General features: G+C 49.5%; 1 protein-coding gene across 11 annotated transcripts in view; it reads right to left on the reverse strand.

Annotated features, from left to right (window-relative positions):
* Window positions 1-15,865, reverse strand: part of SNX29 (sorting nexin 29) — a 584,658-nt gene that overhangs the window by 250,654 nt on the left and 318,139 nt on the right. The gene's annotated exons all lie outside the window — the stretch shown is intronic.

Below are 15,865 nucleotides of genomic sequence, written 5' to 3' on the forward strand. Positions count from 1 at the left end.
TCCAGGCCTAGACTCTGTACTTTACATGGGACAGAATCCCAAGAGAATTGTCATGAACACTGAGGCGCTGCAGTCCAGGGTCCCCTCCCTGCCCTCTCTTGCAATAGCCCCTGATTTCCACCAGAGACCCTATGCAGTTCTGGGCAAGCTGACTCCTCGCCCAGCTCCAGCGTGGAACACAGGATGTAGGTTAGGCCACTCAGGGAGTTCTCCCCACTCCCATCACCAGCGTGACTGGCCTCATGGGTTCTACCCCAGGTCCCCTGCTTAGGACGCAGGGACAAGCACTTGTTCTCAACCTGCAGGTAGGGAGAAGCCTGGCACTGTTGGAGCCATTTTTGCTCCAGTGAAGGGAACCAGGTAGGACTGTGTCATGCAGACACAGCACTGGGACCTCCTCTGGAGCCCCCACTTACCTGGACTTCACCATCACATGAACCACGATAGTTGCTTTGATGTTTGAGTCAGCCAGAATCGGGGCCCTAACTAACACAAATCCCAAAGCTCATCCACGCTGGGCCACCTCCCTGGCACAGCTGTGATATCCCCGGCTCTCTCTCCTCCCTACCCCACCAAGGAAGCCCCATCAGGACCTGTGCTCTTTGAGTGGGTGGCAGCATGTGTTTGTCTTCTGAGAACTAGATCTATGACTCTTACACCTGCCATCCATTTGGGCCCAAGTTTCTTCTCCCCGGGGTCTTCATAAGACCTGGGTATCCACAGGCTGGTTGGAGGCCCACTTACTCACTCACTCCAGCATGCGCATTCAGCCCAGCTCTCAGTGCCCTCTTGGAGCTCATCTGCTCACTGGAGCTCATCTGCTCACTGGAGCTCATCCTCTAATCTCTCAACCACCTGCACAGCTCCAAAAACAAAGCGCTCCTCCTCCGGCTCTCTCAAAGGCTCTGCAACAATGTTCCACGGAAGAAAGAAATAGCTATGACAGATGACGTCATATGCCCTTGACACACGTCACCTGTCCTCACTCCCAGGCCTGGCCTGGGAATCACTGCAGTTCCAGAGGTGGAAGTGTGGGGGCTAAATTCTGAAAGGCTGAGATGTTTTTCTCCAGCTGGGGCAGCGTGGGTTTGGGAAGTCATTCCTCCAGGACACAGTGAACCAACTCCAACGGAGTGTCCTTGTTCAGAGGGGGAGGGTGGCCGCTGGAGAAGACAAGGCAGCCTTGGTCCCTGCATGGGGAACTAAGGGGGACTATGAGGTCTGAGCAGGGGTGGTAACCGCGGTAAGGGTGAGCTTGGGATGTGGTGGGAACAGAGCACTGTGGCAGGTGACAGAAGGGACGTTCTCGAAGTCACGGGGAAGCTGAGACCTAGAGGAGGCGGCGGAGGGAACCGGGATGGCGGCAAGGACCTCCTGGAGGAGGCCAGATGAGGAGGGTGAGGATTTTCTTCAACAGGTTTTGCTCAGGTTTTATCGCCTCAGTCCTGATTTGCTCCATGGACAGATAATGAAAAACAAACGTGTTGCTTTATTCTGTTCTTGTTTATCAACATTTAAACGCTGCCGCCATCCTTTTAAGCACACAAATGTGGGACCTAAGGCGACCTCAGGTCCCAGGATTTGCTTAAACTCCCAATTGCCTTTTCATCTAAAGAACTGGAACACAATTCTGTTTAGATCACAACTCGAGTTTGGAAGAAAGAGTCACTGTCATTTTGTCACGATGCACGGTGATGTTGTTCTCTTATCGGCCTCATTTATCTAAACTGAGTTCCCTGAAATTGGTCTATGCTGGAGTGATCTTAGTTTCCCCAGCGCATGACACAGTGCCTGAAACACAGTGGGCAATTCAGAACATTCTAGAAGGGATGAGTGAGGGATCACTCACATCCATACACAAACACACACACGGTTAATCTTAAGTATTCTCCAGTGAGGTCACCAAAAAAGCAGCGGTAACGTGTCACGGTTCCAAGCCTCTGACCTGTGGTTCCCACAGCTTGGGGCTGATGATGGTGGCTGAGCGCTTCCTGTCTTCACATTCATTCAGGACCAACATAAATAAATCCCTGCTACGCGCCAGCCCCCATGCTGGGCACAGACATTGCAGCAGGAAGACAGGCATGGTTCTGGCCCTCGGTGACTCTCCTGCAGTTCTTTCCAAGCCCCTTCCAATGGCAGGTCCGGTGCACAGGCTGTGACCTCTCTGCCTACTATGCTCCTGCCCAAGTCTCCAGCTGCCTGGCCCCTTCTCATCCTGGAAGGACACCTGCACAGAGGGAGACCTTCCCCTGGGAAGTCAGGGTCGGGCCCTTTACTCTGTCTCTCAAGCGCACTATGTCTTAGCACAGTAGTAATTAGTTTGTTCATTTCTCTCTTTAGGACCCATCTGTGTCTGCCCCACTGGAAGGTGACTGCAGAGACGTGGCAGCTCCCCAGGAGCAGGGAGACCAGTGACGAAATGCAGCCACACCCATCCAGGAGCTGTCAGGCAAGGCTTCCTGGAACCTGCATTTCCACAACCTACTCGGGTTTCTTCCCATGTGGGAGGTTGAAGAAACCTGCCACCAAGGAACTCATTATGGCTGAGCCCAAGCAGTTCTTGCCTTCCACGAAATTTCCAAGAGAAAGGGTGTGCATCCCTCCCCCTTCCTGCTTTGATGTCCCCATAGTTAACAAAGCTGCAGTGATACTGACCACCTGGGGCTGTGGTGTGGATCTGGGCTGAGCTGCTCTGGGCACGCAAAGCCCAGAGCACACTACAGAGAGCTATGGCCGAGACAATCTTCTCTCCTCCTGGTGGGTCAGTTTCCTGCTCTGTGAAACGGGCCCTCCTCATCACTACCTCAACTCCTTGCCAGGATGATTTAATGCAACATCACAGATCAACAGTCTGGCTCACGGCCAACAGGCACTCAACAAATGGCAGCTGGAAACACTGTACTTTTATATGAGAGTGTCTCTGAAGAGGTGGGATAGGAGTCCTAATTTTTTCTTAAGACAAGGTCTGGCTCTGTCACCCAGGCTGGGGTGATCATAGCTCATTATAGCCTCGGTATCCTGGACTCACGCAATCCTCACACCTCAGCCTCCCCAGTAGCTGGAACTACAGGTATGCACCACCATGCCCAACTAACTTTTTACTTTTGTAGAGACAGTCTCTCTATGTTGCTTGGGCTAGTCTCGAACTCCTGGCCGCAAATGATCCTCCCACAGTGCTGGGTTGTGGCAGGCCAGATCTCACTAACACAGGCCTCTATAACAATTGTGTCAGCACTGACTGAGTGGTTAAGTTAAACATTAAAAGCTGAGAGAGCTAGTGCCCTTATACAAAGGCTGGAATGTAACAAAAGCCCACCCCTAGTTGTGCCCAGGCCTTTCCTGGGCCTTGAAGCATGACAAGATAACGAAGGATTAAACAAGTTTTATTGGGGATGTGAAGAAACTCCCCAGGCCTCCACAAACAAGTTTACTGGGGGTCTGAAGGGACTCCCCAAACCTCCATGATTTAGCAGGAAACAAGAGAAGGGCAATCACACCCACACCTGGACCCATTTAGATTAAGTAAATTTAGTGAAGCTCTAGAGGAAGGTCTTCAGGACTCAGACCTTAGTCATAGACAAGAAGAAGCTAATCACTTAGGTCTTTAGAGGAATGTACACTTACATGTGGACACATAGCTTAGATGGTATGAAAGCTCTGGGAAACTTCGTAATTTTGAGTTGGTCTGCGGATAATTTCCAAGCCTTCTCCCTGTACCTCGTTACAGAAAAAAAAAAAAAAAAAATTCTTCTCTCCCAGTTCATCTGCATCTTGTTATTGGGCCATAAGAATACGCAGCGCAACCCTCGGTTTGATCCAGGAACAGGATTACAGGCATAAGCCACCGCGTCCAGCCGGGAGCCCTAAATTTTTAAACAGCCCTGACTACTGTCCTGGTTCTACCTGTGAGTTGCTCACTCTTCCCCACCAACAGAGGATGGGAATGAAGCTGCCGGGTTCTGCCCTCCCAAGTTATGCCTCCCTCCATGCTGAGTTTGTATCCAAGTCACGTTCCCGACTCTGACCGGAGACAGAAAGCCAACACTCTCTACCTGCTGGTTCCCATCCGGCAAACGATGCATCGGCAAGGAGGCAAAATACCCAGAGAAAATTTTGAGTCACGATGCCAAAGGGGCCTCTGGGCAGAAAAACCAGCCTGATCAAGGCCACTGCTGCTTATGGTTCAACAAAGGCCTGCCGGCTGTAAAATCTAGCAAGAACAGGCAGGCTCCCAGGTGTGCATGAGGTCGGAGCAAGAAGTGAATTTCAATCCTGGCTCTGCCGCCCTCTCTGGAAGAAGCTCACTCTCTTGCAGCCGTGGGGGCTCACATGTGAAATGGGCCAAGGATGTCTCAGTCACAGCACTGCTGACAGCGAAGAACACCAAGAGCCAGCGTGGGGCCGAACACAAGGTCAGTCCTCCATCGGTGGCGTGACAACTACTGCCTCAGCCAAGGCTGTTAGTACCACTCCCATCCAAACTAAGCGTGGTTCCCCCAGGCTGGTAGAAATGGCAGGTGCTGATATGTTTCAGCTCTCAGTCCTGGGCTGAATGCCTTACGTGCATTATCTCATTTCAACCCCACCCCCCACCCCGCCCCCAGCACAGGGGGGTCATTAGCATCACCATTTTGCAGATGAAGAGACTGAGGCTTGGAGAGGTTAGGGAACATATCCAGGGTCACCCAGTTAATAATGTTCATTTAATTCGTTTTACACTCATTTCACAGTTTGTGTCTGCTGGCCACTAGGCACAAGACGGTGCATAAGATACACTTAGTCCCTGTGAAGCTGATGTCAGGTGTTAATTAAATGCACAATGAATTGCTCACAGGGTGAGGAAGTGAGTGTTAGGTGGCAGGACACAGAAATTGAAGCCATGTTATTTGTTCTTTGTGGCTTTACAAGCAGCACGTTCCCATTCTTGAGGCCACTGTGGCTCTAAAGGCACAGGAAGGGCCACCGGGTTCTCAAGTCACCCTAGGACATGGGGCCCAGCTGCCCAAACTCCCAGCATCTCTCAATGAGTCATTAAGCCCCACTGTAAGGAGAGCTTATTTGTGAGGGCTTCACAGAAGAGCCAAGACAGAGAAGGACACAGAAAAGCTAGGGGGAAGACGAGGGGAGCCACCTGTTCAGACTGAGCCCTGCGCATCTGGGGCCTGCAAAGGTCCCTGCGCCCAAGTGTGTCTCTGGAGGGAGTGACGGCCAGCAGCCAAGCCTTCAAAGGCCCATGCATGGGCACTGGAGCAACTCCCCCATGGATTGTTAACCTGAAGACAGTCCGCCACTCCCTTCTCTGAGGTCCTGGGTGCCTATACAATAGGAAAGTGGAAAGAGAAAACTTCTGAGACAAACATCGTCTGTAACTGAATTTCCTCTCACCTGGGCAGGTAGGAGGCAAACTGGAAAAGAACAATTCAAGTTACATTCCATTTAATAAAGGAATCACTGAATGGGAGGTTTCTAGCCCTCTGTGATGGGCTCCTGCCCTAGCCACCACTGTATGATAGATTTTGAATACAATAAACAAAATGAGACTGAAAACCTGTCTCTACTCAACCCCCTCCATAGCTTCCCACAAGGCCTCAGAAGATTTCACTTTCCACCACCTTCGAAGATCACTGTGCATCAACCTGGAGCTCGTTGTTCCAACCCTGGGAGGGCTGCAGAAAGAGCCGGAGAGAAGAGGATGCAGACAAGCCAGGGGCAGGAAGGAGGGATGGGAGGGAAGGAAGTGTGCCCGCCCTAACCAAGCCCAGTGAGCGGGACCTTAAGATGTGGAACGGGGCAGGGGGAGCATAACAAGGACCTTGGGGGGCAGAGAAGGAGTGGGAAGGAGGCCCCTGAGGTGACAGAGAGCAAGATCCCGATTTGGGTAAGAAGAGGACTTTTTTTGTTTTGTTGTTTGAAACGGAGTTTCGCTCTGTCTCCCAGGCTGGAGTGCAGTGGCACGATCTCGGCTCACTGCAACCTCTGCCTCCCGGGTTCAAGCAATTCTCCTGCCTCAGCCTCCAGAGTAGCAGGGATTACAGGTGCCTGCCACCACCCCCAGCTAATTTTTTTATTTTTAATAGAGACAGGGTTTCCCCATGTTGGCCAGAATGATCTCAATCTCTCGACCTCGTGATCCACCCGCCTTGGCCTCTTCTGAATCTGATGCTAGTTTAGACAAGTCAGCCCTGTCCCTGTGGAACCTATCCCCAAGTTCTTCCAGCCCCACTGGCTACAGTCAGTCCCTCCAACCTGCCAAGCTCTCCTGCTTCTGGCCTTCACCTTTGCTGTCTCTCTGCCTGGGATGCTCGCCTCCTAGATCTTTGTACTTCAAGAAACATCTCCCTTCCCCAACCAGCAGTCACCCGATCACATCACCCCGTGTCTTCTTCGGAGCACTCAGCTGTTATCTGAGAACAGCCTGGCTATGCAGCTGTGTATCTGTTGACTGTCTATCTCACTCACTAGAAAGGATCTTCCATGGGAGCAGAGGCCTGATGCAATTCACCCCATTACATCTCCAGCCCTTGACCCAGAAGAGATGCCTCCTGATTTAATAACAATATTGACAGTCCTATAGAGCAGGGTGTGACAAACTCTCTACCATGAGTCAAATCCAGCCCATCATCCATTTTTGTCAATAAGTTTTATGGGAACTGTATTAGTCTGTTAGGGCTGTGGTAACAAAATGCCACAGACGGTTGTTCAAACAACAGAAATCTACTTCGAACAGTTGTAGAGGCACATAGTCCAAGATCAAGGTGCCAGCAGGGTTGGTTTCTCCTGAGGCCACTCCACGGCTTGCAGATGACCATCTTGTTTGCTGTGTCTTTACATGGTCTCAATTCTGCACGCACACAGGCCCCACCCTAATGACATCTTATCTTAATTACCTCCTTAATGGCCCTACCTCCATACACATTCACACTGGGGGTTAGGGATTCAATATGGAAATGATGGGGGCAACACAATTCCATCCACATAACAAATGAGCACTGCTGTGTTCTGTTTACATAGCATCTCTGGCTGCTTTCCTGGAATGACAGCCAAGCTGAGTGCTGGAAGCAGAGGCTTTAGATCCACAAGGTGTAAAGAATTTACTCTCTGGCCACCCTTTATGGAAGAAAAATACTCATCCCTGGTCCGGAGCAAGGCCCCTGCTGTTTGACATATCACAACAAGGGTAATTTTCTGCATCACTCTCAACTGGGAGGCCCCACTGAAGCCCAGTCCAACGCACCTGGCTACTCTTATTCTGCTTCACAATCACCAGTGGTTCTATCATTCCCCTGAGACAAAGGGAGCTACTGAGGCCTCCCACAATTTCAGAGGATGAAACCAGAGATTAAAAAGTACAAGCCCACGAAGTCATATTAAGATATACGCAGAAAATTAGGGAACAGAATTGCCTGTCAAATGCCAGCCCCAGAGAAATTTCATGGAACTTGTGGTTTCCTAATACCACGTCCATTAATAATTCAGAAACCACTCAAGGATTATTCAGAAGACGAGAATTTGGTGCCACAGGCCTCCCGGTAGGAGACAGAATGACATCGTGTGTGTCATGTTTTAGCCACCAAAATCTATCAAGGGCAAGGACATGATGGCTTTTATTCTTCCTGCTGCTTCTTTCTGCTCAACCACAGTTTCAATCAGAACCAATTCAATTTAACACTGCAACTGCTAACTATCCCCCAACATCCTTTTTGATTTTGGGTTATAGAACCCACCAAGTTGTAGAATCAAAGAACCTCAGTTGCAAAAGCTCACAGGAAAGAAGATGCTGAAGAAACAGCTTTAAGTTTTTAAAATAAAGACTTAAGTGGTGTTTCTTGCATATCAGGATCCATTCCAGCCTATTCATAAACATTAACTCATTTAGTCCTCACAACAAACCACTATTAAGACCTTCATGTTACAGATGAGGAAAATGAGACGCAGAAAGACAAGGTAACTCAGCTGAGGCCACACGGCTAGGAAGTCACGGAGCCAAGAGTCCAACCCGGGCTGTCTGGCTCCAGAGTCCACTCGCAACCACCACTCTGTGCTGCTTCTCTTTCAGGTATAAACCTATGTGCATACGTTACATCTGCAGACCATTCATTCAACAGGTATTTCTACAATTAACAAGCTGGGTACACTGGCTCATGCCTGTAATGCCAGTATTTTGGGAGGCCAAGGCAGGAGAATCGTTTGAGACCAGGAGTTTGGGACCAGCCTGGGCAACACAGAAAGACCCCAGCTGTACAAAGGTTAAAAAAAAATAGCCAGGCCTGCTGGTGGCATGCACCTGTGATCTCGCAGCTACTCAGGAGGCTGAGGTGGGAGGATCACCTGAGCCCAAGAGTTAGAGGCTGCAGTGAGCTGTGATTGTACGACTGTGCTCCAGGCTGAGCAACAGAGTGAGACCTTGACTCTATAAATAATAAAAAATAAACATAAGCAAAAGAATGATTAGCTTAGAAACCAAAGAATTGGACTTGAGTCCTAGGCCCTCCACTTAACAGCCAGATGGTTGTTTTTGAGACTCAGTTTCATTTGCTGTAAAGCAAGGATCATAAATACCCTCTATGTTATAGGAAGCCATTGTCACAGGACTCAACTGAATTGGCTCTAATTTACTGATCATGTGTCACATACAGAATCACTGACTGAACTGATACCAATGGGGCAATTAAGACTCCACACCCGGCACGGGGTGAGGTGTAGGGGATGCAACAATGAGCAGAAGGGAGACGTCCCTGCCCTCATGGGGCCCTGAGTCAGCTGCTATAACACGTGAAACAAACGCTGACAAGAATCAGCACAGAATTCAGAGCTGGGACGATGCTGCAAGGGATGGATGGAATTCCACAAGAGGGCTGACAGAGACTGCCCCAGTTCATACTGGCAGGTCATGGAAGGGCACTTCTCATCTGGCAGGAACTTATCAAGCCATGGTGGCAGGGACTTTCCCGGAAGAGAGAAGGGCAGGTATAAAGGCCCTGGGGTGAGCCTGTGGTTAGGCACCCCCATTTTACCCCTTCTGCAACTCAAGGTGTAGGCATAATTATCCTTACTTCACAGACACATCAACCAAGCTTCTCAGAGGTTTAAGAAAACCCAGGCCAGGCGCAGTGGCTCACGCCGGTAATCCCAGCACTTCGGGAGGCTGAGGCAGGTGGATCACCTGAGGTCAGGAGTTCGAGACCAGCCTGGCCAACATGGTGAAATCCCGTCTCTACTAAAAATACAAAAATTAACCGGGCATGGTGGTGGGCGCCTATAGTCCCAGCTACTCAGGAGGCTGAGGCAGGAGAATCACTTGACCCCAGAAGGTGGAGGTTGTAGTGAGCTGAGATCGCCCCACTCACTCCAGCCTGGGTGACACAGTGATACTCCGTCTAAAAAATAACAACAAAAAAAAGTCTCCCCCCAGGGTACGAAGCTCCTTTATAACAATGCTAGGACCTGAAAAGCCGGATCCCCCTGATTAGGAAGGCCATCCCATCTCCAGCAAGCCACACAGCCTTCTGTGAAAGGGCTTTTAAAGCAGTCTCGGGATGAGGTAGAACTGGTTGTCTTAGAATGGTCACAGGAATGTCTGAGTGTGAACTTAGTAAAACGTCCTCTATCTCCATTGCCTAAGAGTAAATAATACATCAAGAATATCAGTTGCTCCCTTACCACAGAAGTTATTTGGCCTATAAATTGTTTAAGCAATAGGACCACTTGGAAGCTCTCCCCCTCTGTCCCAAAGCCAAGCAGAAACATCTGACATTCAGCAAAGAAGGTTCTTGAGGAGGGGGAGATGAAGAATGAGATCTTAAGCTCCCAAGAAATATGAGACCCCCTGGCCTCCCCTGCCCTCACACCTCACCTCTGCTTCTGACTCGTGGAGCTTATTTCCTGGTAAAACCTGCCTCGATGGGACACTTCGTTTTCATCTACATTTACAAGGAAAGCTCTTCCTGCGGACAAACAGGGTTTTCTCAAAAACAGATCCTCACTCTCACCAATGGCCCAGAGTTAAGGGAAAGTCTCTACAGTCCAGTTGCCAGCTTTTCAACTCAACCTCCGCTAAGTGTCTATTATACCTAGGCTCTGGCTGAGCGCTGGAAATTCAAAGAGGAGCAAGCCCTGACTCAATGACAGAGCGGCAAGTGCTGTGCTAGATGGACGTGCAGGGGGCTGGGATGGGACATTCATTCATTCATCAAATACGGATCAAGCACTGCAGCTGCTAAATAGCCCCCAATATCCTTTTTGCCTTTGAGTTATAAAACCCACCAAGTTGTAGCTGGACACAGGGCTGCAAGATAAAGACTACATTTCCCAGCTTCCCTTGCAGCTCAGAGCAGCCACCTGAGTAGCTAAACTCTGTCCAGCAGAATGTGGAAATTAGCGATGTGAGCAACTTCTGGATCACACACCCTTCCCACAGGCCAGTGGAGCAACAAAGCAGAAGAAACGTGGGCCCCGGTTCCTCATGGAAAAGAGCTGCCTACCCACCCCACACCTACCACTTTATACTTTTACACAAAGGGAGAAATAACTCTATTTGTTTAACCCAATGATAAGCTATGTTGAGTTACACCAACACTCTCACTAAAACAAGCCCCAGTTTTGCAGCTGCCATCCTGCTCCAGGTGCCATAGATACAGCAGAGATGTACAGAGACGGCCAAGGTCTCTGCCTCCAGCAGCTCACACTGGAATTGGCGACAGACAACATACAAAGAAACAAGTAACTCAGACTGTGTTCTTCCGAAGGAAATAAGCTGGGTGAAGGGTTGGAGATGAATCTAGCCACAGCCAGTCATGCTGTCTCAAGGAAGGGAGAGCTCAGACCTAAAGGCGGAGGGGCCATCGGCCTTGGGAAGAGCATTTCAGGCAGAGGGAGCTGCAAGCTCAACCACCCTGCATCTCCTGGAGGAAATGGGAGGCGGCCAGCATGTGTAGTCCAGCCAGCAGAGGAAGCCAGGAGCCAGGAAAGGAGGACGGAGGAGGGTGTGAGCCCTGCCTGGGAGGTCCCTCTGGGCTGCCCAGAGAAACTAACACCTGGACAGGGGCGCAAATAACGTCATGGGGTGAGACGGTGTGTTTGGAGCAAGGGCTTCAATTCCTGTCCCCTTTGTAATGGAACCTGGTGGGAGAGACCTCTACTCAATCCAGCAAGCTCTGGGAGAGAGGCACTGAAAGGTTAGAAAGAAGTTTCTTTACCTAGGGTAGGGGGCGGGGGTTCAGAAAACAGCTCCCTGAAGTTCCCAACAGGGTTTCAAATGGAGAGCTTAATTTTTTTTAGCAATGCAGCTCTGCCCTATAGAGTTGATTAGGAAGGACCAGCCCTCGCTTATAACTTTCTTTTCACAGGAAACCTTATTCACTGTCTTTTTATTATAATTTATAACTAGGTTATGGTCCTCCCAGGAAAGTCCCATCTCATCACTTACCTCCTTCCCTTCTCCCACAGCTGCTATTTAGGAAAGAACAAACCTCCCCTGTGGGGGATGTGCTACTTCTTCGTTATTTTGCCCTGAATTGATGGATTTTGAGACGTTTTTCCTGCAGCGGAGCACTGCTCCTATGTGCCAGGATGCCCTGGGCAGTTCCCACCTTGCCTTTTTTTTTTTTTTTTTTTTTAAGCTTTATTGAGGTTTAACCAACAGACAGCAGAGTGCACATATTTAAAGCATACGATTTGACAAGTTTTGACATATGTTTACGTTTATGAAACCCCCATCACAAGACACAGAACATGTCCATCACCCCCAAAGTTTCCTTCAGACTCCTGGTTAACGCCACCCTCCCATCGTGATCTGCTTTCTGTCCCTATAGATTAGCTTGCATTTTCCAGAGTTTTCTATAAATGGAATCATACAGCATATGCTCTTTATGGTCTTTTTCTACTTGGCACAGTTATTTTGAGATTCATCCATGCCGTTACGCGTGCCAGTGGTTAATCCTCCTTGACACAACTTGTGTATCTTTCCACTGCCAATGGCCATTTGGCCTTTTCTAGTTGTTGGCTAACACAAAGTTGCTCTGAACATTTGTGCACAAATCCTTGTGTGAACATGTATTTCCTTTTCTCTCGGATAAAAACCTAGGAGGGGAATGAGAACCTTGCCTTTGAAGGTGGAGTATTATCTCATTGTTACATCCTTTTTTCAGGGTCAAGTATTAAGAGCAGCATTTCGGTGAGTCTCTCCTAATGCAATGCATGTATGATCTCTGACATGAGAGAACTTTAGCTGGTGCAGCAGTAAACACCGTATGTCAACTATGCGGTGTGTACGTGTGTGCATGCATGTGTGCGCATGCGTGTGTGCACGTGTATGTGTGCATGTGTGCACATGTGTATGCATGTGTGTGCGTGTGTGTGCATGCATGTGTGTGTACGTGTATGTGTGCACACATGGATGTGTGCAAGCGTGTGTGCACATGTGTGTGTTTATCTTGGTGATCCTGCTTTTGATTGAACTCTCCTGCATATTTAGCTCAAGAAGTATCAAGACAAAATACAAACTCGCACCGAGCTGGAACTTCAGCTGCAGAGTTGAGGGGATACACATAGACTTCAGGCCAAGGGTAGGGGATAGTCAAAGGCACTGCGTGACACCTACGCAGGTGCCTTCAACTCCACTGCCCTTTCTAAAGGAAACCCTTCCAGTTCCTCCAAACCACTCAATACCTGCAGCCAGATACTAACTGGCGGGAGCGATTTAACAGTGTTGAACAAATTCACTTCAAGTAACGAGTGAGAACCCACCTCCCTCTGAGAATCACTGTGGGCACCCATTCCTTCACCACATGCTCAGAAAAGACCTACTACGTGACAGGTGCCACAGTGGGCTCTGGGACACCATGGTGAACGAGTCAGTCTCTGCCCTCAAAGAGTGGACAAGCTAATGGAGAGGCCAGACAGGACACAAATAAGTGTCTCTGCTGGTGCTACCAAGAAAAATGAGACAAAGAGGGGCCAAGAGAGAGACAGATGGGAGGGGACAGGTTACTTGCAGGGGGATCAGGGAAGAAGGGCTTCCAGAGGGGTAAATAACTGAGCAGAGACCATGCACTGCCTTCAGCAGTGAGCCCTCATAGGTTTTAGACTACTGTTGCATTGGGAGGCTAGAGCTTAGGTAGCCCCTTATCTGTGCATCTCCCCAACTTGAGCACCAAAAAGGCAGAATGAGGGATGGGGTTCAGTGGCTACACAGCATTCTGTCTACACCAAAGGCTGTTTGTCCTGAACCCAACTCAAACAGACCCTGATTGCAGAGGAAGCCCACCTCTTCTCTCCCACCTCTTGCTGTATATAGAAATCACAGCAGGATTGCAGAACCCCCAGATAACTCCGAAACACACTTGGGGGGTAATCTTAGAGCAGCATTCTGTCGATGCTAATGGCCCAAAGAGGGACAACCTTTCCATTGCCTCTCTCAAAGTAAGGCTTCCTTTGTAACACTCTCTGCCATAACCATTTATATTTGTCCTGTTAGCCCCAGCCAGTCATGACCTGCATTTCCCTGACTCATTCTCTCTTTCCTACATGCGACAGGCTTAATAGTCTTCTAGCGCTTTTCGATATAACAGACAGCTTACATAATCACACTTGCATCCACTGGGACTTGCAGGCGTTCTTGTTTCTTTTGCTCATTAGATAAATAAATCCTTACATGTTGTCAAGACTCTCCAGCTGAGAAACTGATGGACTCGTGTTTAATTTGTACCCATCTAGAAATACCATTTATGTGTAAAATAGCACTAGAAAATATTACACAGGCATTGCAAGAGTCTGCCTTATACCTTAGAAGTCGAGGATTTTTTCTGTCTTGTTTCCTGTTTATCTCTGGCACTCGAAGCCGTGAGTAGCACACGGCAGGCACTCAGGAGGTATTTGCACAAGTCGACAAACATGAAGGAGGGATGACGATGGCACCCACCTGGCATGAGTGATTTGAGGATTAATGACAGTATCTGTAGAGGGCCCCGGAAGTGCCAGGCCACAGCAACAATCCAGCACGTAGCCGCTACTAAAAGGTTGATCCCTGCAGAAGGGATAACACGCCACCCAAAGCCTGGATGAAATCTGTAAATACCCCACACCCCATGAGGGAAACGTTCACATTACTGAACAATCAGAATGATACACAGTAGAGGCTGTGGGACCCAGAAGCCACCATAAGCAGGTGATTCCGTGGAATGCCACCTGGTGGGGACAGATGAGCAGTAGGCATGTATGTGCCTCCCTGCCGGGTTTCAGCACCACCAGCGAGGTGCCATCTCTGCTGCTGGTTGGGAAAAAACCCTCAGAGCAGAGACCATGCATCGCCTTCAGCAGTGAGCCCTTGCAGGCTGTAGGCTACTGTTACACTAGGAGGCCAGAGCTGAGGTAGCCCCTGTCTGTGCATCTCTCCCATGTGAGCACCACGATGGCAGAATGAGGGACGGGCTCAGTGGCTAACACAGCGCTCTGTCCACATCAAACGTTGTTTGTCTCGAGCACAACTCAAACAGACCCTGATTGCAGAGGAAGCCCACCTCTTCTCTCCCCTCTCTTGGTGGGCCAGGAGTTCAGAAGGTCAGGATCAGTGGGGAAGTGAAGGTCACCACGAGAGGATCTCAGGGTAGCAGCACTTTGCTGACCGATGGAGGTGTGTTTTGCCATTGATGGCTACGTTGGTGCCTACCAGCCAAGGCCGAGCCTGGCAGAAGGCATCTGGGCCTTGACCGCTGTGCACACAGGCAGGCCTCAAGACAGATTCTCCAAGCCGTTCCAGGCTTCGGCAAATCCAAGACCATTCATGACCCTGCATGGCCTCCACATTCTACTGCTGACAACTTCTCCCCTCTTTTTGGCCTAGGCATTAAGCAGGCAAATGTCTGACACCTATTAAGTTTCCCAACTCTGTCCAGACACAGAATAAAGTGGGGACAAAACTGTACCCAGACCAGCCCTGCGTGAAAGCATCCATACCCCATTCAACATTCACAAATGTGAGAATTCCACACGCCTGGCACTGTCCTCATGATGTTAGTGACATCACCTCATTTAATGACAGGAACTGCATTTCTCATTTTATACTGGAGGACACAGTTCTCTCTGTGGCCTTAACAACCGGACTCACCATCTATCCCACACTCTCCCTCCGCCAGGCACCTGCATGTAAAACCATTCATCCTCGTGATCATATGCAGATGGCATCACCATGCCATGTGAGCGAGGAGAAAATGTAGACCCACGGTGCTTAAGAGCACACAGAATTTCAACTCAAATCTTTCTATATCAAAGCCATTACAGTTGACAGAGCGCTATTCTGAAATCCATTGCTAAAATAAAATAGCCTGTTCACAAACTGTTTAAGAAGCGGGAAACGGAGGTTCAGAGGAGAGGGGCCCGATTCAGGGAACTCCTCTCCCTTGTAAGGCCCGTACTGAGCATCTACTCCGGGTCCCTCCAAAGGGTGACTCTACTTCCCTCACACCCTTCTCCCCTGCACGAGGGGTGCAGGCAGCCCTGAAGCTTGTGTTCCTGTGATCACCGAAGCCCTCTCTTATGGCAAACCCTTGAAGGGCAGCCACTGTACTCACCTCCCCAAAAGACAAAGATTCTGCCCAAACTAGGGGCTGGCCACCAGGGAGTTACATAGGACAGCTCGGCTGACAAGGCTGTCCTTTGCTCTCGGATCCCTAGTAACTTTTCTGAAGAATTTCTAAAGTGCTGGGGAAGCAATATTGAATATTATCCCCAAAGACCATGCCGCTGCAGCAGGAGTGCTGCCATCAGCAGGGGCCTAACTCAGTGTAATCATCATTAAACTCGAAAGTTGCCTTCAATTTCCGCTGGAGGGAATGTAGTTACAAAGGCAGCGAAACACGTATTCAAA

This window comes from Pongo abelii, chromosome 18, assembly GCF_028885655.2.
Source record: "Pongo abelii isolate AG06213 chromosome 18, NHGRI_mPonAbe1-v2.0_pri, whole genome shotgun sequence".
Lineage (NCBI taxonomy): Eukaryota > Metazoa > Chordata > Mammalia > Primates > Hominidae > Pongo > Pongo abelii.